Genomic DNA, 16,965 nt, shown 5'->3' with positions numbered 1-16,965 from the left:
TCCCAAGCACTTAGTATAGTGCTCTACACACAGAACTCTGCTCCAAGCTCAATAAATTCATTCAATCGTATTTATTGAGCGCTTACTGTGTGCAGAGCATTGTACTAAGCTGATTGACTGATTGATAATAGTAATGACGGTGTTTATCGAGCCCTCGGTGGACTCAAAAGGCAAGGATATATTAACCCTACAAGGCAACCTGAAGGACACAAATTCATTCTCACACCCAAAATTACAGCTAAACATAAATTCATCCAAACACATAATGCCTCGCATGTATTCCCGCTCACTCACAGATCGGGGTTCTCCCACAGACGGACGGTAGCACAGAGTCAATCGCATTTATCGAGCACTTACTGTGTGCAGAGTACTGTGCTAATTCATTCATTCGTTCATTCAATCGTATTTATTGAGCGCCTACTGTGTGCAGAGCACTGTACTAAGCGCTTGGGAAGTACAAGTGGGCTAATCACTTCGAAGGGTACAATAAAAGCAGGTAGGTAGTTGCATAAACCCATAAACGTATCTAGTCACTCATTCGGCTCTTTCCTGACCCCCAACCTGTTCCCTAGTGAGAGAGATAGAACATTCCCAACTGTTCCCTATCCAGATGTCCCCCTTCCTTAAAGCCTGGGTTTTGCTCCCCGCTTCTCCTACCCTGCCCTGAGCACGCGCACACACACGCACACACAAAGCTTTGTGTCCAGGGAATCCGATTGCATCTGTCTCTATATGAGGAAAAAGAACTGCAGAGGGAAGTCTGGCTAAACTGGAAAGGGTCTGGCGTGGTACCCCAATTACCCAAGTCTCCTCAGGCTATGTAGAGGGCTGGGAGAAATGATTCATCGATGGTATTTCCACATTGCTTACTGTATTTGGAGGGCTGGACTAAAACATTAAGGAGAGTTCAATCCATCAGAGTTGGTAGACACTTTCTCTGCACATAACGAGCTGACAGTCTAGCGGGATGGAAGGATGATGGGACGTTGATGAAGGGACGATGGAGGGGTGATGATGGGACGATGGAGCGGTGATGTAGGGCTGATGGAGGGCCGATCGAGGGCCGATGAAGGGATGTCAGCGAGACTACGGAAGGGGTATCCTAGAGCAAATAGCAGATGAGTGCTGGTCCAGGTACAAAGATCATGCGACTGAGAACCTTAGCAGAGGAAGTGATTCATTCATTCATTCATTCAATCATATTTATTGAGCGCTTACTGTGTCAGAGCACTGCACTAAGCGCTTGGGAAGTACAGGTTGGCAACATATAGAGACGGTCCCTACCCAACAGTGGGCTCACAGTTTAGAAGGGGGAGACAGACAACAAAACAAAACATATTAACAAAATAAAATAAATAGAATAGTAAATACGTACAAGTAAAATAAATAGAGTAATAAGTATGTACAAATATATATATATATATATATACATATATACAGGTGCTGTGGGGAGGGGAAGGAGGTAAGGCCGGGGGTTGGGAAGGGGGAGGAGGGGGGAGAAGAAGGAGGGGGCTCAGTCTGGGAAGGCCTCCTGGAGGAGGTGAGCTCTCAGTAGGGCTTTGAAGGGAGGAAGAGACAGCTTGGCGGATGTGCGGAGGGAGGGTATTCCAGGCCAGGGGGAGGACGTGGACCGGGAGTCGACGGTCGGACAGGAAAGAACGAGGCACAGTGAGGAGGTTAGCGGCAGAGGAGTGGAGGGTGCGGGCTGGGCTGTAGAAGGAACGAAGGGAGGTGAGGTAGGAGGGTTGCGAGGTTATGGAGAGCCTTGAAGCCAAGAGTGAGGAGTTTTTGCCTGATGGGTAGGTTGACTGGTAGCCACTGGAGATTTTTGAGGAAGGGAGTAACATGCCCAGAGCGTTTCTGAACAAAGATGATCCGGGCAGCAGCGTGCGGTATAGACTGAAGTGGGGAGAGACCGGATGATGGGAGATCAGAGAAAGGTTGATGCAGTAATACAGTCGGGATAGGATGAGAGATTGAACCAGCGGGGTAGCGCTTTGGATGGAGAGGAAAGGGCGGATCTTGGCGATGTTGTGGAGGTGAGACCGGGATGTTTTGGTGACAGATTGGATGTGCGGGGTGAACGAGAGAGCAGAGTCGAGGATGACACCAAGTTTGCAGGCTTGTGAGATGGGAAGGATTGTAGTGCCATTTACAGTGTTGGGAAAGTCAGGGAGAGGGCAGGGTTTGGAAGGAAAGATAAGGAGTTCAGTCTTGGACATACTGAGTTTTAGATGGCGAGCAGACATCCAGATGGAGATGTCCTGAAGACAGGAGAAGACACGAGCCTGAAGGGAGGGAGAGAGAGCAGGGGCAGAGATGTAGATTTGGGTGTCATCAACATAGAGATGATAGTTGAAGCCGCGGGAGCGAATGAGTTCACCAAGGGAGTGAGTGTAGATAGAGAACAGAAGGGGACCAAAACTGACCCTTGAGGAACCCCTACAGTATGGGGATGGCAGGGGGAGGAGGAGGAGCCCGCAAAGGAGACTGAGAATGAATGGCCGGAGAGATAAGAGGAGAACCCAGAGAGGACAGAGTCTGTGTAGCCAAGGTTGTATAGCGTGTTGAGGAGAAGGGGGTGGTCCACAGTGTCGAAGGCAGCTGAGAGTTCGAGGAGGATTAGGATAGGGTAGGATCCGTTGGATTTGGCAGGCAGGAGGTCACTGGTGCCCTTTGAGAGGGCAGTTTCGGTGGAATGTAGGGGACAGAAGCCAGATTGGAGGGGGTCGAGGAGAGAGTTGGCATTGAGGATTTCGAGGCAGCGGATGTAGACGACTCGTTCAAGGAGTTTTGAAAGGAATGGTAGGAGGGAGATAGGGCGATAACTAGAAGGGGAGGTAGAGTCAAGAGAGTTTTTTAGGATGGGGGAGACGTGGGCATGTTTGAAGCCTGAGAGGAAGGAACCACTTGAGAGTGAGTGGTTGAAGTTGGAAGTTAAAGAGGGTAGGCGAGAAGGGGCGAGACATTTCATAAGGTGAGAGGGAAGGGAGTCAGAAGCACAGGTGGCTGGAGTAGCACTTGAGAGGAGGCAGGAGATTTCATTTGAAGATACTGCTGGGAAGGATGGGAGAGTAGCGGAGAGGGCTGAGGGCGGGGGGTGGTGAAGCGGGAGGAGTGACTTTGGGGAGCTTTAGAAGGCGGGTGGAAGAGGAGTCACCAGGGATATCCATGTGGATGTGGATCCTTCTGTACTGTGAGTCTGCTGTTGGGTAGGGACCGTCTCCATATGTTGCCAACCTGTACGTCGCAAGCGCTTAGTACAGTGCTCTGCACACAGTAAGCGCTAAATAAATACGGTTGAATGAATGAATGAATGTGGATGTTGAAGTCTCCGAGGATTAGCGTGGGCATGGAAAAGGAGAGAAGGAAGGTGAGAAAGGGGTCAAAATCGTTAAAGAAGTTGGAGGTGGGGGCGGGGGTGGGGGGCGATAGTTGATGGTTACAAGAATCTGGAGCTGGTGGTAGAAGCGAATAATGTGGGCTTCAAAGGTAGGGAAGGAAATGGAAGGGGGAGGAGGGATAGTGCGAAAGCGACATTGGGGAGCGAGAAGGAAACCGACACCTCCAACACCTCCGGTGAATCTGGGGGAGTGGGAGAAGAAGAGGCCTTCATTGAAGAGTGCAGCAGAAGAGACCATGTCGTCCGGAGACATCCATGCTTCAGTTAGGGTGAAGAGGAGCCGAGAGCTGGAAAGGAATAGGTCCAGGATAAAAGGGAGCTTACCTATAATGGAGCGGGGGATCCAAAGGTCACACTTGGCAGCAGCTGAGGAGGTAGGGGAGGGAGGGGGAAGGGTGCGAGGGGTGCGGAGGGTTTGGATTGGGATGAGGTGGCTGGGGCCTGGGCAGAGAGGGAAGAGTGGTGGCGATGGGAAAGAGAACTGGGATGGGGTGGGGGCGGGGACGAGGGGAGGGAGGGGGATGGGAGGGAGGAGGTGAGGTTTAGCGCTGGTACAAAGGGATCCTGGGTAGGTGGTGAGGGAGTGAGGGGTGGTGCTGGGGGAAAGGTAGGGAAATAGCTGGGTGGGAGAGGGGAAAGGGAAGGTGAGGAATGACAGTTGGGAGCAGGGGAATTGATTGGAGGGGGTCGAGGAGAGAGTTGGCGTTGAGGACGCCAACCTCATGGTGAGGTCAGCAAGGAAAATGACAGCACAGCGGGAGGTTAACAATTGAAATGCAGTAGCAATAACGCAGTAGCAATGATATAAGTAGGTGATGGCATCACAGAGGGTAGTTAACAATTAACATGCCATGGCAATAATAAAATAAGTAGATGATAATAAAATAAGCAAATGGAAGCGCTTAGTACCAATATCTGCACATAGTAAGTACTCAATAAATATGATCGATCGACTGATATGCATTATTTTCCCCTACTGAATTCCTATCTGCATTCTCCATTCCTCCCAAGTTCACCATCTCACTGTGCTTCGTTCCCAACTCCCCCCACTCAGACCCCTACCTCACCACCTTTCCCCAACTTGGAATTCCCACTCCCTTCATATCCACCAGTCCACAGGGCTTCCCATCTTCAAAATACCTTCTTGAATCTCTGTTAAATCCACGGAACCATTCCTGATTATTTTTTGCATTATGGTACGTAGTAAGTGTTTACTATTTTCCAGGGACAGTTCTAAGTACTGAAGTACATATAAGCTAGTCAGGTTGGACACAGTCCCTGTCCCGCATACTCTTAATCCCTATTTTACAGATGAGGACGTTGGGACAAGAAGTGCTATGACTTGCCCAAGGTCACATGGCAGACAAGTGGTGGAGGTGGAATTAGAACCCAGGTCCTCTGATTCCCAGGTCTGTGCCCTATCAATTGGGCTATGTTGCTTCCCTGGGCTTCTCTGTCTCAGGGTGTTTAATTGCCTCGGTCTGGGCCTGTGTAAAAAGCCCCCCTCCCCATCCTTAATAATAATAATAGTAATTAAACTTGTGGTATTTTATAAGCGTTAATTACATGCCAGCCACTGTACTAAGCGCTGGAGTGGACACAAGCAAACTGGGTCAGTCAAGTGTCTGTCCCACATGGGCTAACATTCTCAACCCCCATTTCACAGATGAGGGAACTGAGGCCCAGAGAACTGAAGAGATATACCCAAGGTCACATAGTCTAAGGGAGGCAGAGTCGAGATTAGGAACCGGGAAATTCTGACTCCCAGAGCCATGCTCTATAGACTGGGCCATGCTGCTTCTCTGAGTTACATCTTGTTCATGATCTCAAACAATTAATCGGTTTTTTAATGAGTTGCATTTTCTGATATCTTGCGATTGCAAGTCTAGGGATAACGAGAAATGACTCTAAATCCATCCTAAGACCCTCCCACTGGCTGGCCTGGTGGCTCAACCCGCAGAAGCAGCATAAGAAGCAGCATAGTTTAGTGGCACGAGCTTGAGATTTTGAGTCAGAGGACGTGGATTCTAATCCCAGCTCTGCCACTTCTCTCCTGCGTGACCTTGGGCAAGGCACTTAACTTCTCTGAGAATCAGTTACCTCATCTGAAAAATAGGGATTAAGAATAATGATAATCATAATAATCATAATAATAATCGTGGTATTTGTTAAGTGCTTACTATGTGCCAAGCACTGTTCTAAGCACTAGGGTAAATACAACGTAATCACGTTATCCCGTGTGGGGCTCACAGTCTTAATCCCCATTTTCCAAATGAGGTAACAGGCACACAGAAATTAAGTGGCTTGCCCAAGTTCACACAGAAGCCAAGTGGCGAAGGCGGGATTAGACCCTATGTCCTTTGACTCCCAAGACCATGCTCGTTCACGCAAATCCTGTCAAATTCCCCAAGGAGCGGGGGTACAATGATCGGGATAGTATTTGTGGTTTCTCTGGAGTCGGTTTCGTTTAGATATTATTTGAACAGACTCCTTTCCTTCAACTCCCTTTCGTGGCTAAGGCTCATTACCCTTCTTCTCCACTGTGTCCTGGGCTTTTACCTCGAGCTGGAAGCTCTGCTCACCCCTCACCGAAACCTCTCGGCCAGCTAGTCAGTGGCTTGGTGACCCAATGGGTCGGGGCCCGAGTCACCCAACGAGTCAGATAATCTCCATTAAAATACCTTAAGTCCTCAAGTGGTGTAATGAACAGGAGATATATCTGCATGAAGCAAACCTCTCCTTTTCCCCTCAAATATTTTCTTTTCAGACCCTGAAGACCTTATGGAGAGAAATTAAAACAGATTTTTTTTGCATGAAACAAATTGTTCCCTTTCACCACTCTGTTCATTCTCATTTCAGAGGACTTGAGGGCCTGAAGTGAACTATTACATAGGAGGTGTTTCTCCAGGAAGCCAATTTCTCTTTTTCAAGTTCGTACGATTTCGATTTAGGTCTTGAAGACCTTAAGTGGAAAATTATGAGGTGAGTTTTTTTTTATCAAGAAATTTCTCCATTTTGAATTCTATATATTACCTTCTCCGGCCCTTAGGCAGAGAAACAAAAGCAGGAGATTGTTTGCCTTAAGAAACATGTCCTTTCTAAACACACATATTCTCTTTCCAGGGCTTGAAGACATTCATTATGAGAAATCAAAGGAGGAGATGGTTTGCATACAGCACATTCCTCCATTTTCAACTCAAACATTCTTTTTTTTCAGGGCTTGAGGACATTTAGAGATGTAAGAGCTGGAGATTGTATGCATGAAGCATATTTCTCCATTTTCACATCAAATATTATCTTTTGTGGCCTTGAAGACATTTAGTAGCGAAATATGGGCTGGAGGTTGTTTACATGAAGATGATTTTCTCCTTTCCCACTTCAAATATTCTCCTTTGCGGCCTTGAAGACCTTAGACAGAGAAGTAAAAGATGGAGACGATTTTCACATGAAGCGAATTTCTCCTTTTGCATGTCGATTCTTCTCTTTTCTGGCCTTGAAGACCTTAGGGTAGAGAAATAAAAGCTGGAGGTTGTTTGCATGAAACCCATTTTCTGTTTTCCCTCCAGTATTTGCTTTTGAGGTTTGGAAGACCTTAGAGAAGGTAAATACTGGAGATTCTCCTTTTTACACCTCCACATAATCTCTATTCATTCTCAAATAAAAGGCCGTGAAGGCCTGAGGTGGAGGAATGCACAAGAAGTATATCTGCGCTTGAAGGTCTGTCTTGAAGACTTTGTATAGAGAAATGAAAGCTAGGGATGGTTTGCAAGAAGCAAATTCTTCCTTTTTCACCACAGACAGTCTCTTTGATGGCCTTGAAGACATTATGTTGTCAAGTAAGCAGGACATCTTTTTTTGCATGAAGCAAAAGTATCCTTTTTTAATGCCATACACTATCTCTTCAGGCCTTGAAGACCTTAGAGAAATAAAAGCTAGAATTGGACTGCATGAAGGAAATATAACCCTTTTCACCTCAAATATTCTTTTTGGAGGACTTGAAGACCTAAGACCTTACAAAAATGACACCTGGAGATTGTTTACATGAAGTAAGCAAAATGTTTTTCACCTCATACATTCTCTTGGAAAGGTCTTGAGGACCTACGATGGACAAATGAGCAGGCAGGTTTATTTTCAAGAAGCAAAATTCTCCTTCTTTAACCTCATTTTTTTAAATTCCTTGAAGATCTGATTTAGAAGAATGAGTGCAGGAAATTGTTTTGCCCAAAGTACATTTCCCCCTATCTCCATAAGGAGAAGCACATCTTCTCCTCTATGCCCATGAAGGCCTTAGAGACGTACAAACTGGAAATTGTCTGCATTAAGCTTTCTCCTTTTTCCAGTAAAAGTTGGAGGTTTGCATGAAGCAAGTTTCTGATTTTGCACCTCAAATATTCTATATTCATTCTCAGGTTCAAGGCTTTGAAGAGGAGTAGTGCACAGGAAATTTATCTGCCCTTGAGGGTCTGCCTTGAATAGAGAAATAACATCCGGAGATTGCTTGCATGAATAAAATTTCATCCTTGATCACCAAATAAATTCTCCTGGTTGGCCCCGAAGCCCTTTGGTTGACAAATAAGCAGGACATTTTTTTTCATGAAACAAAATTCTCCTTTTGTAATTTCATATACTATCTCTTCAGGCCTTGAAGACCTTAGAGAAATAAAAGCTAGAATTTGTTGCATGAAGCAAAATTCTCCTTTCCTACCTCAAATATTCACTTTGGAGGCCTTGAAGTCTTTATTAATCAAAACTAGATTTGGATTGCATGAACCAAATTTCTCGATTTTCATATCTAATATTCTCTTTTCTGGCCTTGAAGATCGTAGATTGAGAAATAAAAAGCTGGAGGTAGTTTGCATGAAGCAAATTTTCTTCTTTCTGTCCTCAAATATTCTATTTTAAGGCCTTGAAGACACATAGACAGAGAAACAGCGTGGCTCAGTGGAAGGAGCACGGGCTTTGGAGTCAGAGGTCAGGGGTTCAAATCCCGGCTCCATCAATTGTCAACTGTGTTACTTTGGGCGAGTCACTTAACTTCTCTGTGCCTCAGTTACCTCATCTGTAAAATGGGGATTAAGACTGTGAGCCCCTCGTGGGACAACCTGATCACCCTGTAACCCCCCCTGCTCTTAGAACAGTGCTTTGCACATAGTAAGCGCTTAATAAATGCCATCAAAAAAGTAAAAGCTGGAGATGGTTTGCATGAAGCATATTTCTCCTTTTGCATCTCAAGTACTCTCAATTACAACGCCATGAAAGCCTGAGGTGGAGTAGTCTACAAGAAGTGTATCTGCCCTTGAAGCTCTGCCTTGAAGACTTTACATAGAGAAGCAACAGCTGGAGACTGATGGCATGAAGCAAATCCATCCCTTTTTCACTAGATATACTCTTTCTTCAGGCCTTGAAGACCTTAGAGAAATAAAAGCTAGAGTTTGTTTGCATGAAGCAAATTTCTCCTTTCCCACTTTAAATGGATGGATTGGGAAAATGGAGGTCTCTGTGGGGTAGTAATATAGATTTACAGGGGTAAGGAGTGTGAGTGAGGAGGCAGGTGAAAAGGTTATGATCAGAGAGAAGGATTTTAGAGTTGGTGAGGGTGGAGATAGTTCACCGGTAGAAGATGATAAGGTCGAGGGTGTGACCAAGTTGTTGAGTGGGCGAGTTGGGGTGGAGCAGGAGGTTGGAAGCGTCAAGGATAGATAGAAAGTGGGCACCAGAGGCGTCATCAGGGACATCCACGTGGATGTCGAAGTGTTGGAGGATCAGAATGGACATGGAAAAGGAGAGAAGGGAGGTGAGAAATAGTTCAAAATCGTTAAAAAAATTGGAGGTGGGGCCAGACGGGTGGTAGATGACGGCTACAAGAATCTGGAGAGGGTGGTAGAGGCGATTAATATGGGCTTCAAAGGAGAGGAAGGAAAGGGAAGGGGAAGGAGGTATAGTGCGAAAGCGACATTGGGGTGCGAGAAGGAAGTCGAAACCTCCTCCTTTTCCTGTGATTCTAGGGGAGAAGAAGAGGCCTCCGCGGCAGAGAGCAGCAGAAGAGACCGTGCCATCCGGAGAGAGCCATGTTTCGGTTAGGGCGAGGAGGAGGAGAGAGCTGGAAAGGAACAGGTCAAGGATTAAAGGAAGCTTACCTATAATGGAGTGGGAATTCCAAAGTTCACACTTGGCAGCAGGTGTGGAGGGAAGAGAGGGAGGGGGAGCACTGAGGGTGGGGTAGAGGGTTTGTATTGGAATGAGATGGCGGGGTCCTGGGCGGGGAGAAGGGGAAGAGTGGTAGCGATGAGAAAGTAGACCTGGGATGGGGCGTGGACGAGAAGGAGGGGAGGAAGGGGGTTGGAAGGGAGGTGTTGAGGCTTGGCGCTGGTACAGAGGGATTCTGGGGAGGGGGTGAAGGGGAGGGGTGGGGCCGGTGAAAGACGGAAAGAGCTGGGTGGGAGAGGGGAAGGGGAAGGTGAGGACTGGGAAGGGCAGATGGAACCAGGGGAATTGATAGTTCATGGTGAGGTCAGCAAGGTAAATGACAGCACAGCGAGTAATTAACAACATGCAGTAGAGTAATGCAGTAGCAATAATAAAATAAGTAGATGATGACATTACAGAGAGCAGTTAACAATTAACATGAGATGGCAATGATAAAATGAGCAGAAGATGACATCACATAGAGCCGTTTACAATTGATATGCAATGGCAATAAAATAAGCAGATGATGACATCACAGAGAGCAGATAACAATTAACATGCCATCTTAATAAAATAAGCAGATGATGACATCACAGAGAGCAGTTAACAATTTACATGCAAAGGCAATAAAATAAGCAGATGATGACATCACAGAAGCAATTAACAATTAGCATGCTATAGCAAAAATAAAATAAGCAGATGATGACATCAGAGAGGGCAGGTAACAATTGACTTGCAGAAGCAACCATAAAATAGGCAGATGATGCCCACAGGAGAAGGATGAATTGTCCATGGGTCAGTCAAATCGAATCAAAAAGGCTAATGTCAAAGAAAGTCCAGGGGCTCTTGCCAGAAATGTCATAGATGTGTTGGATGATGAAGTCCTATGGATGGCAGTTCTGGAGTAGGGCGGAACTGTTAAGTGGGGTCATGGGAGAGGAGGCACCTGGGAAGAGGTGCAAACTGTCAAATAGAATGGATGGGCTGACTAGGTGTGAATTGGGTGGTTGTTAATGTAACTTTGAGGCACCTCATTGGCCTGAGAGGTTAACAGCTCTAACAGGTGAGCCTCCTCAGACCGATTAGCCAACCTCAGACACAGTAGATAACGGTAGATAACTGTATAGGTCTCTGAGCGGGTGTGAAAGTGTGTTATACAAATGCACGGTTTCTTGCATTCATCATTTTCATCATCATCCTTCATCATCTCCACAGTACTCCAGTGACTACTTACTTCCACGATGCCTCACGTGATTCACTTTTCTTCTCCCTAGGTCATCTTCTCCCAACTACTAATCAGCATCTTAGACCACTTCTCCCTTATTGCACACACACACACACCATTATAGTTTTGTACATAGTGGCTTTTATAAAATGTACTCTTTAAGCACATAGTCATCTATTTACCATTCTTTCCATTCTCTTCTCTGTCCTCTCAAGAATTAATTCTGTGTCCACCTCCCCGTTAGGATTTGAGCTCTTGGAAAGCAGGGATGGTGTCTAATTTATTTTGATCTCTCTGAAGCGTTCACTACAGTACTTTACACCCAGGACGCATTCAACAAATATCATTGACAGATGGATGGATGCATGGATGGGTTGTTGGATGGATGGATGGATGAAAGGGTGGGTGGGTAGATAGATGGGTAGATGGATAAATGTATGTATGGATGGGTGGGTGGAATGTCTGCTGTGTGACCTTAGGCAAGGCACTTCACTTCTCTGTGCCTCAGTTATTCATCTTTAAAATGGGAACTGAGACCGTGAGCACCATGTGGAATAGGGACTGTGTAAAACCTGATTATCTTGTATCTGCCCCAGCACTCAGTCCTGTGCCTGTCACATAATAAATGCTTAACAAATACCACTATTATTATTAGTATAATGGATGGATGTATAGGTGCGTGGATTGATGGATGGATGGATGGATGGATGGATGGATGGATGGATGGATGGACAGATGGGTGAATACACAGACAGATGGACGGATAGATGGTCGGACGGATGGTTGGATGGATGAACCAATGGATTTAAGGCAAGGATTTGATCAGTCAAATTCATTCATGCATTCATTTGATTGAGAGCTTACTGTGTGCAGAGCACTGTACGAAGCGTTTGGAAAGTACAGTTCCAATAGAGATAATCCCTATCCACAACGAGCTCACATTCTCGAAGGGGGAGACTGTAAGCCCGTTCATGGGTAGGAAGCATCTTTCTATGTTGCCTACTTGTACTTCCCAAGCGCTTAGTAAAGTGTTCTGCTCACAGTAAGCGCTTAATAAATACGATTGAATGAATGGATGAATAAATGACAGGCATCAGAACAAGTAAACAGGCATTAAAATGTGGGGAAGAGTTTCATGACTGCATCCCTTGTCAACCTCTGATTTTCTGATTTTCATAACCATCAAGCGTGATCTTCAAATTCATAGAATTACTGTTATTATCAGTAGTAGTATCAACATTATCATTATTGAATTTATTAAGAATTTATTTGCAAAAACTGCCAAGTGCTAGAGTAGAAACAAACTAATCAGAAGGGACAGTTTTCCTGACCCACAGGGGCTCACATTGTAAGAGAAAGAGAGTACATATTGAATCCCAATTTTACAGAGAGACCCAAAGAGGGTACGTGACTGGACCAAGATCATTCAGAAGGCCAGGGGCAGAATCGGGCAGACATTTCAAGTCTCATGACTCCCAATCACATTCGCGTTCTACTAAGCCATGGTGCCGCCCAAACAATCACTTGACATTCATTCATTCATTCAATCATATTTATTGAGTGTTTACTGTGTGCACAGATCTGTAGTAACCGCTTGGAGAGTACAATTCAAAATAAAGGGAGACAATCCCTGCCCATACCAGGCTTACAGTCACACACAACTTATTAACATCTTTCCCAGACATTGACAAATCCTTAGACGCTGGACTTTCTCTTCGGACAGCTATTTATATGGATACCCCCACTGCCAGAACCTTGATGAGCAATGGGAAAGTCAGCAAAAGGGAACAAATATTTTGTTTTTTTTATATGAGGGAGGAGGAATTTCCCCTTTAGGACTCTCCCCAGGGCGGCCTTCATGTCCCTGTTCCTCAGGCTGTAGATGAGGGGATTCAGAGCGGGGGGCACCGCGGTATAGAACACGGACACCAGCAGGTCCAGAGTCTAGGGGGAATCTGACACGGGCTTGAGTTGTCAACCAGTCCTGTCGAGAGGAAGACAGTGACGACGGCGAGTTGAGGCAGTCAGGTGGAGAAGGCTTTGGCCCGGCTCTCGGAGGCCATCATCCTCAGCACGGCAAAAAAGATGCGCACGTAGGAGATGATAATGGAGACGAAGCAGACGACACCTGAAGCTAGCTCAGCGGTGACATTAACATCGATAGCAACGTCGTCCTCGGAGTAGAAGATCTTCAGCAGGGAAAGGACATCACAGCTGCCGGACTGTGCTGGACCCATAGAAGCTCGGGGAGAAAGACGAATCTGCAAATGAGACCCCATACAGCACCCCGCTGAGCCAGGAGGAGGCCTCCAACTTTCCACAGGCGGCAGATGGCAGGGAGCGGCAGATGGCAGCATAGCGGTAGTAGGACATCTCCGTGAGGACGACGACCTCTGAAACAGCAAACAGAACCACCAAAAAGACCAGAGCGGCACAGCCCAAGAGGGAGACGGATCTATGATCAGACAGGTAGATGACGACAGACTTGGGGACGGTGAAGAAGATGTAGCAGAGATCGAGGACGGACAGGTTCCTGAGGAAGAGGTATACGGGGGTGCAGAGGCGTTAGTCGAGGGAGGTTACGGCGACAATGAAGAGATTCCCCGTCAGGGCCTCCAGGTAGACCAGGAGGAATAGCGTGGCCTAGGCCAGCTGCAGGTCCTAGACCTCCGAGAATACTAGCAGGAGGAATTCCCTCACCGTGGAGACATTGGGTATTCTTGGGAGGCAACATTGAATTTCTGCAATGGATCACAGAAGAACCAAAGTTAGAGTCATTTGATGGCATGAGTGAAGGAACTGACAGGACACTTGCTGGTGATTCTCTATGGTGAGGAGACAGTTATTGAATTCAAAATGATCCTTGAGTTCACCATGGAGATATTTGATATTTCTTCGGAATGATGTCGACTCCCCGCACAGGAAGAGGGAAGACTTCAATTTAGAGACACTGATGTTGGGGGTGAAAGTATAAGACTCAAGTTATCAATTCTATTTACTGAGTACATACAGAGTTCACGGTAGTAGTACATATGATCACTGCCCACAAAGAACTTCCATTCTACTGGAAGCATCAAGCTTTGAACTGTGTAGAAACAGGCTGCTATTGGGAAGAAACCAGGCCTCGGAATCAGAGGACCTGGGTTCTAATCCCAACTTTACCACTTGTCGGCTGCATAGCCATGGGAAAGTGACTTAATTTCTCTACACCTCAGCTTTCTCAATAGTAAAATGAGGATTCGATACCTGTTTTCCCTCCTACCTAGTCTGTGCATCCCTTGTGGGACACGGACTGTGTTCTACTAGATTGTCCTGAACCTCCCACAACATTTAATTCTTTGCTTGGTGTGGCAGACCTAACATCTGGGCCTAGGTAGTAAGCCAGGCCACCTGGCCTTCTGTGCTCACAGGAAGACTTACAAGGAGCAATGAAGGAAGTCAGACTGCTAGATGAATAACTTGACGCTGTTCTGAGAATGGGAACGCGCAGATCTAGGCATGAGCTCAGCCTTGCTGATAACCTTAGCCTTGGTGATGAGCTCAGTCTTGCTGATGAGCTCAATCTTGCTGATAAGTTCAGCCTTGCTGATAAGCTCAGCCTTGCTGAGAAACTTGCAGTCATCCGCCTGTCCCCTGACTCCCTTGAGGCTCCTCACTGTATAAAATCCTCCACAGTGTGCTGAATAAACAGTCTCCTTGTCCACCTTGAGACTCGCCTGGCCTGCGTTCTTCCATTGCGAGTGCCCGTCTCCCCGCTGCGCCGGACGCGTGGAGGCAGACGGCAACAGCTTGGAACGTAATAAGCACTTAATAAATATCAAGAGTATTATTTTTGATTAAGGAGACTGAAACTAAAATGAATAGTGGATAGGAGAGGTCAGAGAACATAAAGATATGTACATGACTATTGTGAAATTTTTTCGGTGGCTTTATAGTTAAACGAGAAGTGTTACCTCATCTTTAAAGTGGGGATTACAACAGTGAGCACCCTATGGGGCATGGACTATATCCAACCTGATTAGCCTGTATCCACCCCAGTGGTTAGTACACTACCTGGCATATAATAAGCCCTTAGCGATACCAGAAAACAAACAACAAAAATGATATCCACATATAAACCAAACTGATTCCATTTGCTGGGATATCTGCATTCACACTGGTAGTCACACAAACACAATCATACCTCATCATTCATCTAGTCCTTTGTTAAAGCATCGCTCAGCCTACATCGGTCCTTTTCTCAACTTCCTCTCACGACAAGTTGTGCCTTTTCACAAGGAACAGAAACTCACAATCGGCTTGAAGGCTCTCCACCTTATGACTGCACTTCACCCACTTTCCCTCTTTCAACTCGTTTTCTCAGCTCCCAGAGCAACTTTCTAGTTGTTACTTATGATCCATTTCCATCTTAGCCTGGAACTCCCTCCCTTATCCACTCAAACTCAGAGAGAGCACAGTTCTTACCGAATTCTGAGTACTGCTAAGATCCCCTCTCCTCCAACCAGCTTCCCCGATTCATTTTCCAGCTCTCTAAACCTACTTCACCTAACTCAAGCACGAATCAAATAATTTCTATCCTCATTTAGGGGAAAAGGCATGAGCCCAGGAGTTCTCTTCTTGACTGTGAACTCCTTGAGAGCAGCATGAACATCCACCAGCTCTGTTCTATAGCATAGCTTAGAGAGAATCAGAGGACCTGGGTGCTAATCCTTCCTCTGTCCCTTTGCTGCTGTGGGACCTTGGTCAAGTCGCTTAACCTCTGTGTTCCTCAGTTTCCTCATTTGTAAAATGGTATGCAATAATTGTATATTCATCTTTCCATTCTTTCTTTCCTTCTAGAAGGGACAGGTAATGTGTCTGTGTTAGTGTTCTAAAGTGGACAGAGCACGGGCTTGGGAGTCAGAAGGACCTGGGTTCTAATTCTGGCTCTGCCTCGTGTCTGCTGTGTGACCATGGGCAAGTCATTTAACTTCTCTGTGCCTCAGCCGCCTCATCTGTAAAATGAGGTAAGCCTATGAGCCCCATGTGGGACTGTATCCTGCATCGAACCAGCTTAACTTGTATCTACCTCAGCGCTTAGGGCAGTGTTTGGGACAGAGTAAAAGCTTAACAAGTACTGCTATTAATACTCTCCCAAGGGCTTAATGCACACATTCAGCACTCAATAAATATGATTCAAGATTGACTGATAATAAATTAAATTGTGTCAACATTGCCCGGTAGACTGGCAAGTTCTTGAGGATAGGGATTACAACCTTTCTCACTGTTTGTCTCCTTCCAACATTTGGGAATAACTCTTACAAGGAGGAATATCTGACAGTGCTGGTGGTGATCCCAAGCTGATCACACTCTCTCAGCCCTACCTGTCATTTACCCACTGCAAGGGATTCTGGTACCCACTGAAGGCCGAAGTGGCTGTCCGTGACACTGAGCTGGAACACTGTTGCCCGGTGGGTGGTTGGCATGGTAGCGAGGTTTGAGGAGGAAGGAGGAGATGTGTGTGATAGCTGGTGGTTAATGAAGTGGAAAATACCACTCCTCCTACAAGCCCACCTTTCATTAATTCATTCATTCAATCGTATTTATTGAGCGCTTACTGTGTGCACAGCACTGTACTAAGCGCTTGGGAAGTACAGGTTGGCAACATATAGAGACGATCCCTACCCAACAGCAGGCTCACAGTCTCACCTCCACAGCTCGTGGCTAAGGCCTTTTTCCGAACCACACGTTAGGCCCCAGGCTGGCTCCATCTTTTCTGTCGTCATCCTAGTACCCTCCATCCCATTCACCCCCGGTCACTCTCACCGGACCTTGGCGTCGCTGACCTCCATAGGGCTGGGATGATCCCCTCTTTCCCCTCAGACTCTGGGTTCAGTCAGCCAGGAAGGAACATAGAGGAGCCTCGATCCCTCTCTGATCTCCTTCAGACAGTAAAATGCTTTCCAGACAGGGCCCCGTCCCTGTAGATAAAACAGGAGTTGCTCTGAGGGGGATCCCAGGATGATGGCTCGGGGCCCTGTCGAGGGGAATCGTGGCCTGGACAAGCCACACACACTCTGGTCACGTAGTTCCTGAGTCTTCTGGGAAACAAGGTCCCGGTCCCTGCGGCATCAGCCATGGTGCCGGCCCTCGGGGTTCCCATGGTAACAGT

Source organism: Tachyglossus aculeatus, unplaced genomic scaffold (assembly GCF_015852505.1).
Source record: "Tachyglossus aculeatus isolate mTacAcu1 unplaced genomic scaffold, mTacAcu1.pri SUPER_30, whole genome shotgun sequence".
Lineage (NCBI taxonomy): Eukaryota > Metazoa > Chordata > Mammalia > Monotremata > Tachyglossidae > Tachyglossus > Tachyglossus aculeatus.
This window is presented reverse-complemented; position numbering follows the sequence as displayed.